Here is a 15,505-nt window from a genome sequence, read left to right as displayed (position 1 = left end):
ACTAGCCAGCTTTCGTATTTGCCCTTAAGCTTGTCAGGATGCAGAAACGCCAGTTAACAATGCAGAGATTGAGCATCTCTGTTTTGCACAGAGCTTTGATTAAGAGAGATAGTCATGGCCATCAAGGCTCACAAGGCTGGTAAATCATGCAAGGAAGATGAATTGAAATGGACATTTAGACAACATACTTTTCATATCCATGTGAATAATGTGATAGTAACTCAGCCATATACAAGATCCCTCAATAAGAGCACATACAGTTTTTTATTTTGCATACATTTCATAGGGCTAACATAAGTAAATCTTGACGAAGCTCTAATCCCATGGGGCTAGGCTAAAAGTATTGTTTAAAAATCTAATATATGGTTTATTTACTCAATTTCTGCTGAGCACTACAGTTCCTTCAGGCTAGCTTCAGCGGCCCATTACTCTATTAATGCTCCATTACTGAAATTAGTGCTGCTATTTCAGGAGGGAAGGGGACAGTACTTAAAGGAGAAGGTCTTGTTTAATCCTATAAGAGATGAAACCATTAGACAATTTGCTGGGTTTTTTTCATTCTGACAATTTTCTAAGCATGTTTCTTTACGTAAAATGCTGGCGCATAATAAATATAGGTCATGCCGCAAAGCTACGAAATACTTATCTGCATTAAACAGCACAGTCACACTAAGATGACATATGTCCTACAAGGGTGCGAAAGATTAATGAAGCCTATGCAAGTGTGTCTATGATTTAGACATTGGATATTAGGTGATCTTGCATATGCACAGGTATTTTAGGAATTAAAACTTAAACTTGGGTATTATCAAGGTTAACCTAGTAATAAAGTATAAATAAGAACAATTAATAATCATTTGGCTCGGGTGCTAATAGAGTACCTGTGGTGTCCTCAGATATTATGTTCGCATTGCCATGGTTGTTCGACAGCGACAATCCATGCAAGGATTGTCTAACAAACAGGTAATCCCTGCGTGAGCTGCAGATGTCGAACAGCCGCTAGACATGCAGCTCGAACATAGTATTCGAGCACGCCAAAGATACTTTATTAGCATCCAAGTTTTTTCAGATAAAACCTTATTGGAGCACGTTCGCTAAACACTAGTAGTTAGGTCTAAGTTCATAAAGCAGTTGGCGGCATCCAACTAAAATTTATTCCAGCTGTCAAAATTAGTACAGGAATTATTTCATTTTTGTCACTACTTATCAGTTAAATGCTATATTCATAGACTTTAGATAATGGGGCAGAGATACTTTCATAAAGGAGCTTCCCACTGCAAGCTTTCAGCAACCATTGCAGCTTGCTAAATACTAAAAAGAATGCATTTATTTAGCAAATGCAGAGACAAACTAGCAGAGCTGAATGCCAACAGTGTGTACATTACACACTGCTAGGGTATGTGCACACAACAACTTTTTCAGGTGGTCGAACATGTCAAATGGTTCAAAAGTTTTCTTATTGTTTTTCTAATGCCTTTTTGGTCTCATTTTTTATGGTGACTTCCAGTCGCCTTTTTAAAAACATCCAAAGAATGGTCTGCCCACTAACGTTTTTGGAAACCTGAAATGCTTAAAGAGAATCTGTTACCCTATTTTTCGCCTATCAGCTGTGGCTACCGCCATCAGGGGCTTATCTACAGCATTCTGTAAAGCTATAGATAAGCCCCTGATGTAACCTGAAAGATAAGAAAAACTAGTTAGATTATACTCACCAAGGGGCGGTCCGGGTCCGGTTCGGGTCCGGAGGGAGTCGCGGTACGGTCAGGCACCTCCCATCTTGCAGTGATGACATCCTCTTCATTCCTGCCCATCGCGGCTCCAGCGCAGGCACACTGCTCTGCCCTGTTGAGGGTAGAGCAGAGTACTGCAGTGCGCAGGCGCTGGACCTCCGCTCGTGTAACCCCTTAATTTAACACCTAGACATCCCAAATTTTACACACATCATAATCTAATTATTAGTCAGGGACACATAAAAAATACATGAAATGAAACGGTTTACGGTATGTAAACCATGTGCCATTTCATGTCGGGTTTTAGAATGATTTTACAGAAGCCGGCAACTGAATTAGCGGCTATTCTGCTATGTAGAACTCTATGAAATATATATATATATATGTGTGTGTGTGTGTGTCTCAATGACATGTGTGTGTGTGTATATATATATATATATATATATATATATATGTATTCTATGTGTATAGATCTATTCTTTTGTTTGGGTTTTAACCTGTCATAGGGATCCATTATATGTCCATTTTGCAAGTCTGCAAGAAAATCTCGGCATACGGAGGCCATATGGATAACGTACGGATGCTTACATGTGCAAAATACGTGGCCACACCTTAATTACGGATGACATGCGGATCACTATTTAGGGGACATTTCTCCGTATTACGCATGTAAAATACGGAGCGTATTTCTCATCGGTTAGTGTGACCCCAGCCTTAGGGTTAGAATTAGGGTTAAGGTTGGAATTTGGGTTAGGGTTGGGATTAGGAATATGATTAGGGTTAGGGATAGGGTTAGGGCTGGGTTGGAATTAGGGTTGGGGGTGTGTTGGGGTTCGGGTTGGAGCTAGAATTGAGGGGTTTCCACTGTTTAGGCACATCAGGGGTTCTCCAAATGAGGCATGGTGCCACCAGCCAATTTTGCATCCAAAAAGTCAAATGATGCTCCCTCCCTTCTGAGCCCAGACGTGTGCCCAAACAGTGACACCTTGCTGTGTCACTTTCCATCTTGTAGACCACCGATCACTTTGGGCCTGCCGATCAGCAGAGATATGGATTGGATATTAGCATCCTGGAGCAGATGGCACAATTACATCTCTGCAATGCTCCACCTGTGCTTGGGAGTTAAAAAAATTAAGACTTGGTTTGTTGTCTCATCTGGAACTTGAGGTAAAATCAATATAAATTCTGTAGCTTTTTTTGAGTGTGTGGAACATTTTTAGTTTTAAATAGGCACGTAGGGGCATTTTTAATTTTTGGGGGGGAACTCAGAGGACATTAACAACTTTTAAAGGAGCACCTGATGAATTATTAATTGCAAATGGGCACTCAGAGGGAATTATTTCTTTTAGGGGACATTCAGGGCATTAGTACTTTTTTGGGAGTACTTAACCCCATAATGACAGCCAATACGTATTTTTACTGACCTGATATATAATAGAATATCATCCCCATACAGGTGACAATCAAGCAGCTGTCCACTGTACACTATAGCTGAACAACTTGCTGTATCACAAACGATCAGTGTTGACATCTTCCATATCTGTTTAACCCCTTAGATGCTGCTGTCAAAAGTGACTACATCAAATAAATGGTAAGTAGATTGTGAGGGCTTCCGCTTTAACCTAATTGACACACCAAGATCATGATTGTGTGGTCCTGATGTTTGCCATGGCAGTTCATGGCCAAATAGCGACCTTAGAGTCCCCCAGCTACAGTGGTCAGTTCAGAAGTTAGCGACATTTTGGTAGTAAACAAACACTTTTTCATTCCTGCTATACCACTTTGCATTAATTCCTGAAAATCACCTGCAGGGTTAATAAACTACCTGACAGCAGTTTTCAATATGTCAGGAGGTGCTGTTTTTAAAATGCTATCATGTTTGGGGTTTTCCAATATATAGCACCCCCAAAGCCCCTTCAAACCTGGATAGGTCCCTCAAAAAAATAAATTTTGTAAATTTCCTTGAAAAAATGAAAAATGACTGCCACATTTTTAAATCTGCTAAAAGGCTAACAAAATAAATTAGCATTTTAAAAATGGTGCTGATGTAAGGCAGACATGTGGGAAATATTATTTATTATTGTTTTTGTGTGGTATGACTATCTAGAGTAAAAGGTTATCATTCAAAGTCTGAAAATTGCATTTTTTTTTACGTTTTTGTTAAGTTTCTGATATTTTTTATGAATAAACACAAAACATATCAACCTAAATTTATCATTATCATAAATTATAATGTGACATGAAAAAACAAAACCAAATGGGATTTGTTGAAGAGTTCTAGAGTTATCACTAGAGTTGAGCGATACCGTCCGATACTTCAAAGTATCGGATCGGAATGGATCGGCCGATCTTAAAAAAAAGTATCGGTATCGCCGATTCCGATACCGGAAGTCCCATTCAAGTCTATGGGACTTCCGGTATCGGAATAAGAAAAACCCTGTTTTTGCCTTGTACAGCCTCTCTGGGGTCTGTACGGGCCTTTCGGGGGGCTGTGCCGGCCTGCCAGGGGGTCTGTGCAGGCTCCGGTGGTCTGTGGCGGCCTGCCGGGGGGCTGTGCCGGCCTGCCGGTGGTCTGTGCAGGCTCCGGTGGGCTGTGCCGGCCTGCCGGGGGGCTGTGCCGGCCTGCCGGTGGTCTGTGCAGGCTCCGGTGGGCTGTGCCGGCCTGCCGGGGGGCTGTGCCGGCCTGCCGGTGGTCTGTGCAGGCTCCGGTGGGCTGTGCCGGCCTGCCGGGGGCTGTGCCGGCCTGCGGGTGGTCTGTGCAGGCTTCGGGGGTCTGTGCAGGCATCGTCCGATGGGACTACAAGTCCCATCGGGCGATGCCTGCTACCATGACAGTGATTGACACATTAGCCAATGATGGGACAGTAGTAGTCCCATCATCCGGCTAATGTGTTGAATGTAAAAAAAAAAAAAAATTACATGCTACATACATACAACATGCATACTACATACATGCTACATTCATACTACATACTACATACATGCTACATTCATACTACATATATACTACATGCAACATACATACTACATATATACTACATGCATGCAACATGCATACTACATATATACTACATGCAACATACATACTACATATATACTACATGCATGCAACATGCATACTACATATATACTACATGCAACATACATACTACATATATACTACATGCATGCAACATGCATACTACATATATACTACATGCTACATACATACTATATATACTACATGCATGCTACATACATACTGCATGCTACATACATACTACATGCTACATACATACTACATATATGCTACATACATACTACATATATACTACATGCATGTTACATACATACTGCATGCTACATACATACTACATGCTACATACATACCACATATATACTACATACTACATGCATGCTACATGCTACATACATACCACATACATACTACATACATACTACATACATACTACATGCATGCTACATGCATGCTACATGCTACATACATAACACATATATACTACATGCATGCTACATACATACTACATGCTACATACATACCACATACATACTACATACATACTACATGCTACATACATACTACATATATACTACATGCATGCTACATACATACTACATGCTACATACATACTACATATATACTACATGCATGCTACATACATACTACACACATTCTACATGCATGCTACATACATACTACATGCTACATACATACCACATACATACTACATATATACTACATGCATGCTACATACATACTGCATGCTACATGCATGCTACATACATACTACATACATACTACATGCTACATACATACCACATATATACTACATACATACTACATACAATACATTCATACAATACATACATAGACATACAGTACATATAACATAGAGTAACATACTTACCAATACTTGTCACATTGTTCCCCAAAGCCATTGTCTTTTACGGAATAAATATTAACATAACAAACCACAAAAATACTCACCCACGATCCGAAGCAGTCCACGAGTGTGTCCCACGACGATCTTGGGTAGAGAACTGCAGCATCAGCTGATGCTGCCATTCTCTACGGGCTGCAGGAATCCAATGACGGAAGGTAGGTATCCTTCCGCACTGTATTCCTCCGCCACTTAAAAAAAAAAAAGTCCCTAGTCTCACTTTATGCCATTGCTGTGTGGGAAATGTAGTATATATGTAGTATGTATGTAGCATGTAGCATGTAGTATGTATGTAGTATGTATGTGGTATGTATGTAGCATGTAGTATGTATGTAGCATGCATGTAGTATGTATGTAGTATGTATGTAGTATATATGTAGTATGTATGTAGCATGTAGTATGTATGTAGCATGCATGTAGTATATATGTAGTATGTATGTAGCATGTAGTATGTATGTAGCATGCATGTAGTATGTATGTAGTATGTATGTGGTATGTATGTAGCATGTAGTATGTATGTAGCATGCATGTAGTATATATGTGTTATGTATGTAGCATGCATGTAGTATGTATGTAGTATGTATGTAGCATGCATGTAGTATGTATGTAGTATATATGTGGTATGTATGTAGTATGTATGTAGTATGTATGTAGTATGTATGTAGCATGTATGTAGTAAGTATGTAGTATATATGTATGTATGTAGCATGTAGTATGTATGTAGCATGCATGTAGTATATATGTAGTATGTATGTAGCATGTAGTATGTATGTAGCATGCATGTAGTATGTATGTAGTATGTATGTAGTATATATGTAGTATGTATGTAGCATGTAGTATGTATGTAGCATGCATGTAGTATATATGTAGTATGTATGTAGCATGTAGTATGTATGTAGCATGCATGTAGTATGTATGTAGTATGTATGTAGTATATATGTAGTATGTATGTAGTATATATGTAGTATGTATGTAGCATGTAGTATGTATGTAGCATGCATGTAGTATATATGTGTTATGTATGTAGCATGCATGTAGTATGTATGTAGTATATATGTAGTATGTATGTGGTATGTATGTAGTATGTATGTAGTATGTATGTAGCATGCATGTAGTATGTATGTGGTATGTATGTAGTATGTATGTAGTATGTATGTAGTATGCAGTATGTATGTAGCATGCATGTAGTATATATGTAGTATGTATGTAGCATGTAGTATGTATGTAGCATGCATGTAGTATGTATGTAGTATTTTTTTTTTTTTTTTAACATTTAACACATTAGCCGGATGATGGGACTACTACTGTCCCATCATTGGCTAATGTGTCAATCACTGTCATGGTAGCAGGCATCGCCAGATGGGACTTATAGTCCCATCGGACGATGCTTGCACAGACCCCCGGACATCAGCACAGCCCCCCGGCAGGCCGGCACAGCCCCCCGGCAGGCCGGTACAGACCCCCACAGGGTGCACAGACCACCGGCAGGCCGGCACAGCCCCCCGGCAGGCCGGTACAGACACCCACAGGGTGCACAGACCACCGGCAGGCCGGCACAGCCCCCCGGCAGGCCGGTACAGACCCCGGGCAGTCCACACAGCCCCCCGGCAGGCCGGCACAGCCCCCCGGCAGGCCCGCAGAGACCCCCGGAAGGCCCGAAATGACGGCGCATCATGATGCGCACACACCGCGCATCATGATGACGTCATTTCGGCTGTCAATCAACTTTGAACTTCCGATTCCGATGCCGACTTCCGATATTGAAAAAATATCGGAAGTCGGTATCGGAATTCCGATACAGCAAGTATCGGCCGATACCCGATACTTGCGGTATCGGAATGCTCAACACTAGTTATCACCACATAAAGTGACACTGGTCAGAATTTAAAAAATCGGCCCTGTCACTAAGGGGTTAATACACTATTATTTGTTAAAAGGTTACTTTGGGGGCATCATTACCATATAAGTACAATCATTGCAATATTAATTCATAAGAAGCCGTTGGGACATTATTATTAGTTAAGGAGCATTATTACTTTTTTAAAAGGGCACAGAGGGGGCTTTTTAACTTTATAATGGGACATTTTGGCCATTAATATTTTATAAGGGGGAATTTTGGATATTACTTTATAAGGGGGCATTCTTATCTTTACTACGTAATGAGGCACATGGGGAATTATAAACTTCAAAGGGGCTCTCTCATAGAATTTAGCTTACAACCACCTCTCAGAGATAAATGTAGAATTTTAAATTGACCTGACCTGCAATTTGGGTGTGCTTTGCTAAGTCTGATACTTAAAATGTTTATATCAAGTGTGATAGCATTCTGCTGCAGTCTGGCACATTTATCAGTGGGACAAACTTTTAAAGTGCTGTGTGCCACATTAAATAATAATCCAATTAAATGGAATCTATCGGTAGGATCAACCCTCCTAAGCCGTCTCTTCAGTTCACCTCAGGTCAGCCAGGGACATCACTGAGGCTGCGCGGAGTCCCCTGGCTGACCTGAGGTGAACTAATGAGCATGGGAAAAATGCAGAAACTTTCCCACGCTCATTAGTTCATTTCAGGGCAGCCAGGGACCTGCGCAGAGATGAAATAATTCATTCTGGCAGTGGTTTACATGGGGTCACATTAGCACCGGTCCCTGTATAAACCATTTTACCCTATCTGATGGATTGCAGAGGGGGATGTGACTGAGCAGCGGAGAGGTAAGGATATGATTGCTTTTTTGTTTTCTTTTTGATACAGGTCGATGGTTTATTTTTGGATTACCAGAGCAATAAATCTTGTCAAAAGCTAGGTGTCTTTATTTCATTAAAATAATTTTTAATTAATGTCTTGTGTGTTTTTTGACCGTTTAATAGTCTAGGGTTAATAATGGATGTAAGTATCAAAAAAGTCCACAAATGTAAGGTTCAATACATAACATAATAAAAACCATCAGTGCACAATTGGACATAAACGTCTCATGCACCGCAAAGAACCAGAGAAACCAATAGGTCCGTTAAAAAATTCATGCTTTATTAATACAAGTTTATTTCCATATATGAAAAAAAGGACTAATTGTTACAAATAATAAACATGGTGCCAATCTAAAAGACCATACAAGCATTGCAAAATAGCACCAAAAGAATAAAAGGGCGTATTGCATTAAACCACTTAAATCAAGTTGCCCAAAATAGGTGTATAAAGGCAAAAGCTCTCTTGATGCAATACAGCATATATACCTGGATAAAAGATTTTAACCTTAGTAAATTTCCATGCAATTGCCTAGCAAAAAAAGGAGCTTAGAGTTATCCGTATTACCTTAGTTAAATATCAGTGGTGTACACGAGTGGATAAAGTGCTGCAGTGCTAGTAAGTTCCTTCAAACCCAGACGTACGTTTCGTCACTTTCTTCCTCAGGGGGCGTATGTGAGTATGGGGAGTTGTTTGGCTTTAAGTAAGGGTCATCAACCAATCACACATCACTCAGCAGATTTACCGCTTAATGCAGCTGTAAGGAAAAAGCGACTGTCTGGATCTAATTAGCGCACCGTCCACTCCGCACATGACCGTATCATAGGTCCACGTCCCCGGTAGTTGGAGCACAAGAAGTCAGCGCCGTCAATAGATGACGGCAGTGCATTCCAGCAACCATGAAACCGGGAGCCGTCAGACCCTAGTCACTGCGCAGTGAGCGGCGCGCAGCCATCAAGACAATCACTTGCCCGGCAAATATAGTTCACCTGCCATGAAATTGTAAAACGCATTAAAGGTCTAAAAAAACCGCTCTTTGTGATTATTGCACAGTAGGTTAACAATTCAAAATTACTTATTATATTGACAATAAGTGAAAAAACATGATATGGTCAATAATATGTGCAACAATTCCCTAAGGTATTTGCCGGCCATATAGTTTTAAAAAATCAGAGTATATATCTAGTTAAGTCTTGCAGAAAGGAATAACTGCTCTTTATGTGCAACCTTAAAAGCAAGAACCATCAGACCCTAATCATTACATGGTCAGTAACGCATAGTAGTCAGGACAATTACAGTACTTGCAGGACAGTTCCACACAGCGATTGCCTGTAATATATGCGTAACGTGTTGTGTGCCTGAAAGAACGTTCTATATATTTGTTAGTATTGATCTATTTAGGCAAAGATAACCCAGAATATTAATAGTTGGTAAGAATAATTTCAAGAAAAACAAACCAAAACCAATATTACGTGGAATAATTCCATGGATAATTACCATCTAAGTTATACATGCTGATCAAGATATAGAAACACTCCATATGTATGATGCCCTATCAAGTAATTAGGCCAATCACAATAGTGTAAGGTCAAGAGCTATAAATAACATATATTATTAAAGAAAGGAAAAGTGAAAAATCAACCCAAATCAAAAACCAAATATCCGTAATGATTATTCATAATAAAATATATAAATAAATAAAAAACATATAAACCGAAATAATTATCACCCATATGCAATAACAAAGCATAAATACATACATATATATGAAAAAAATAATATATATGAGTGCAGGTATATAAAATAAATAATAATATAATGAAACAAAACACATGAAATAAATAATAAACAAATGCCAAAGTGTTAATATAAATAAATAATATGTCAAAGGAACAGATAAATAAACATATGAAAGCTTTGATTGTAGTGATCTTCATATTCATATCCAACTGACATATAGCCCTTAAGATGAATAATTCAGAATATCAATATGATCCAGATGGCAGTATATATCTGAAATAAACAAAATACATTAATACCGAACCATAAAAACAAAAACCCACCCATAAAAATGCTACTGAAATAAAAGATAATATGTAGGTGCAAACATGGGCGCTCAAACTTGATTGCCCAAGCGTGCACACACATCCATATAATAACATCAGAATCAAAGAAATGCACCAAAACCAAAATTCTCGTTTAAACCCATGGGTGCTAGCGTCCCTAGCCGGTATATCCATTTGCTTTCTGTTTGAGCCAAAATTTTGCCCAAATCACCTCCCCATGAACCTAGGGAAACAATATCAATGGCTTTTACCTTCAATAGGCTAGAGTTACTTTGATGATGAATGAAAAAATGTCTTGAAAGTGTTTTGAGGCCAGATGGATCTTCTACCGATGCACCTTTTTCAGTGTCTCTTATATGTTCCCTTGTCCTTATGCGTAGCTCTCTTGTGGTGAGACCAATATATATCTTGTCACAAGGACATTTAGCATAATATATCACTCCCTTAGAATAGCAAGAGAGATGATGTCTGATCTCAAAAATCCTATCTCCCTTAGCATTGGTAAAATTCTTACTCTTTTCCATATTATTACAGGCCTTACAATGACCGCAAGGAAAAAAGCCCTTGACAGCCAGCCAGTTATGGTTCTCATTGCTAATATATGATTCGTAATGACTTTTGACCAACATATCCTTAAGATTTTTAGATCTTCTAGCAGTTATTAATGGTCTTTCAGGAAGACATTTTCTCAGAGTGGGGTCAGACATGAGAACAGGCCAATGCTTACGAATGATATTAACCAAATCAGGCCATTGGCTGTTGTATGTAGTGATTAGTCTAATGTCATTAGACTTTGGTTTACACTGATTGCCATTATATAGCAATTCTGCACGTGTTGCATTTTTGGCCCGATTATAACCATTTTGAATGGACCGACGTGAATATCCACGATTCTGAAATCGTCGTCTAAGGTCCAGTGCCTGATTCTCAAATAAATTGTCATTGGAGCATATCCGTTTTGCACGGAGAAATTGGCCTACGGGTATGCCTTTCACTGTGGAGGGAGGGTGAGATGATGAGGTCTGCAATAGGGAGTTTGTAGATGTCGGTTTTCGATAGATATCTGTGAGGAGCTCACCATCAGGTAAGGTATTGATTTGGATATCAAGAAATTCCAATGAGCGACCCGCTTTATGTGTTAATTTTATATTAAGATTGTTTGAATTTAATCTATTCATGAGTAAATTTAACCCAGTAATATCGCCCTCCCAGATGAACCAAATATCATCGATATATCTCATCCACTGATGAACACAATCAATTCCAGTTATGGGGTTACATGCAAAAATTTCCCTCTCCCATGCCCCCATAAAGAGGTTAGCATAGGATGGGGCGCAAGACGCCCCCATCGCAGTGCCCTGTAATTGTAGATAGATTTGTTTATTAAAAATAAAACAATTATCGGTAAGGATGTATTTCAGTAATACCAATATCAAATCAATTAACTGTGACTTCATATTACTAGATCGTAAAAATGAGGAGACTGCTGTAATCCCATCCTCATGTCTAATGGATGTATAAAGGGACTCCACATCCGCCGTGACCATCATCATCCCGGGAGAGAGACTGACATGGTCCAATCTTTGTAGGGCGGATGTGGTGTCCCTTATATACGAGGGAAGAGTACTTACCAAAGGTTTTAAAAAGAAGTCAACAGTATCACAAATCAATTCACAAAGACCCCCGTTTCCCGAGACTATGGGTCTGCCAGGGGGGTCCAGGGGGTCCTTGTGAATTTTAGGGATGAGATATAGAGTAGGCAATTTTGGTGATAATTTCTGAAAAAATTCAAGCATTTTTTTAGGAATAATACCCTCCTGACATGCTTTTTCCAGAATAAAGATCAATTCAGCTTGAAATTCGGGGATAGGATTTGAAGAGAGTTTTTTATAGCATCCGGCATCATTTAAAAGTTTTTTAGCCTGTTTCTCATATTGAGAGCAAGGCCAAATAACTAAATTTCCGCCTTTATCGGCCAGTTTGAACAACACATCTCGCCATTGTTTTAATTCACTTAAAGCTATATGTTCATCATAATTCAGATTTGAAATTCTTTTCTTATTATTTGCTATTGATTCCAATTCAGACGTAACTAATTTGGTGAAAATGTCCACTGTTGGACAAATACTGAGAGCGGGAAATTTTTTTGATCTATTAAACAATTGATTAGGGAAATTACTGACCTCAGTAGATGTCAAATTTTCATCAAGAAGGGACTCAAGGTTACGGAGTGCCTCTTGTTCCTCACTAGTGGGGAAAAGTTCTTGTTCATCGGACTTTAGGTGTAATTTACGCAAAATAATTTTTCTAGCAAATAGATGTACATCCTTTGTAACTAGAAATGGATCTAAAGAATGAGAAGGAGAGAAGGTTAATCCTCTTTCGAGCACCTGCACCTGTGTTTCAGAAAGGATGTGCGTGGAGAGATTAATTACCTTACTCCTATCCTGATTGAATTTGAATTTTGTTTATTTCAGATATATACTGCCATCTGGATCATATTGATATTCTGAATTATTCATCTTAAGGGCTATATGTCAGTTGGATATGAATATGAAGATCACTACAATCAAAGCTTTCATATGTTTATTTATCTGTTCCTTTGACATATTATTTATTTATATTAACACTTTGGCATTTGTTTATTATTTATTTCATGTGTTTTGTTTCATTATATTATTATTTATTTTATATACCTGCACTCATATATATTATTTTTTTCATATATATGTATGTATTTATGCTTTGTTATTGCATATGGGTGATAATTATTTCGGTTTATATGTTTTTTATTTATTTATATATTTTATTATGAATAATCATTACGGATATTTGGTTTTTGATTTGGGTTGATTTTTCACTTTTCCTTTCTTTAATAATATATGTTATTTATAGCTCTTGACCTTACACTATTGTGATTGGCCTAATTACTTGATAGGGCATCATACATATGGAGCGTTTCTATATCTTGATCAGCATGTATAACTTAGATGGTAATTATCCATGGAATTATTCCACGTAATATTGGTTTTGGTTTGTTTTTCTTGAAATTATTCTTACCAACTATTAATATTCTGGGTTATCTTTGCCTAAATAGATCAATACTAACAAATATATAGAACGTTCTTTCAGGCACACAACACGTTACGCATATATTACAGGCAATCGCTGTGTGGAACTGTCCTGCAAGTACTGTAATTGTCCTGACTACTATGCGTTACTGACCATGTAATGATTAGGGTCTGATGGTTCTTGCTTTTAAGGTTGCACATAAAGAGCAGTTATTCCTTTCTGCAAGACTTAACTAGATATATACTCTGATTTTTTAAAACTATATGGCCGGCAAATACCTTAGGGAATTGTTGCACATATTATTGACCATATCATGTTTTTTCACTTATTGTCAATATAATAAGTAATTTTGAATTGTTAACCTACTGTGCAATAATCACAAAGAGCGGTTTTTTTAGACCTTTAATGCGTTTTACAATTTCATGGCAGGTGAACTATATTTGCCGGGCAAGTGATTGTCTTGATGGCTGCGCGCCGCTCACTGCGCAGTGACTAGGGTCTGACGGCTCCCGGTTTCATGGTTGCTGGAATTCACTGCCGTCATCTATTGACGGCGCTGACTTCTTGTGCTCCAACTACCGGGGACGTGGACCTATGATACGGTCATGTGCGGAGTGGACAGTGCGCTAATTAGATCCAGACGGTCGCTTTTTCCTTACAGCTGCATTAAGCGGTAAATCTGCTGAGTGATGTGTGATTGGTTGATGACCCTTACTTAAAGCCAAACAACTCCCCATACTCACATACGCCCCCTGAGGAAGAAAGTAATGAAACGTACGTCGGGGTTTGAAGGAACTTACTAGCACTGCAGCACTTTATCCACTCGTGTACACCACTGATATTTAACTAAGGTAATACGGATAACTCTAAGCTCCTTTTTTTGCTAGGCAATTGCATGGAAATTTACTAAGGTTAAAATCTTTTATCCAGGTATATATGCTGTATTGCATCAAGAGAGCTTTTGCCTTTATACACCTATTTTGGACAACTTGATTTAAGTGGTTTAATGCAATACGCCCTTTTATTCTTTTGGTGCTATTTTGCAATGCTTGTATGGTCTTTTAGATTGGCACCATGTTTATTATTTGTAACAATTGGTCCTTTTTTTCATATATGGAAATAAACTTGTATTAATAAAGCATGAATTTTTTAACGGACCTATTGGCTTCTCTGGTTCTTTGCGGTGCATGAGACGTTTATGTCCAATTGTGCACTGATGGTTTTTCTTAATAATGGATGTGTCTAATTGACACCTCTCCATTTTTAATCGGCTTATTGTCACTTTCCAATTGCAACCCTAATTCCAACCCTAACCCTAATTCCATCCCAACCCTAATTCCACCCTTACCCTAATTCCAACCCTAACCCCTAACCCTAATTCCAACCATAACTCTAACCCCTAACCCTAACCCTATTCCGAATCCCAACCCTAACCCTAATTCCAACCTAACCCTAATTCCAACCCGATCCCTATTTCCAACCCTATTTCTAACCCTATTCCTAATCCCCACCCTATTCCTAATCCCAACCCCAATCCTAATCCCAACCCTAAGCCTAATTCCAAACTTAACCCTATTTCTAACCCTATTCCTAATCCCAACCCTATTCCTAATCCGAACCCCAATCCTAATCCCAACCCTAACCCTAATTCCAACCCTAACCCCTAACCCTATTTCTAATCCCAACTCTAACCCTAATTCCAACCTAACCCTAATTCCAACCCTAACCCTAATTCCAACCCTAACCCTATTCTTAACCCTATTCCTAATCCCAACCCTATTCCTAATCCGTACCCCAATCCTAATTCCAACCCTAACCCTAATTCCAACCCTACCCCTTAACCCTAACCCTATTCCTAATCCCAACCCTAACCTTAATTTCAACCCTAACCCCTAACCCTATTCCTAATCCCAACCCTAACCCTAATTCCAACCATAACTCTAACCCCTAACCG

Source organism: Dendrobates tinctorius, unplaced genomic scaffold (assembly GCF_039654945.1).
Source record: "Dendrobates tinctorius isolate UK_male_01 unplaced genomic scaffold, ASM3965494v1 ptg000162l, whole genome shotgun sequence".
Classification (NCBI taxonomy): Eukaryota; Metazoa; Chordata; class Amphibia; order Anura; family Dendrobatidae; genus Dendrobates; species Dendrobates tinctorius.
Note: the sequence above shows the minus strand (reverse complement) of the source record.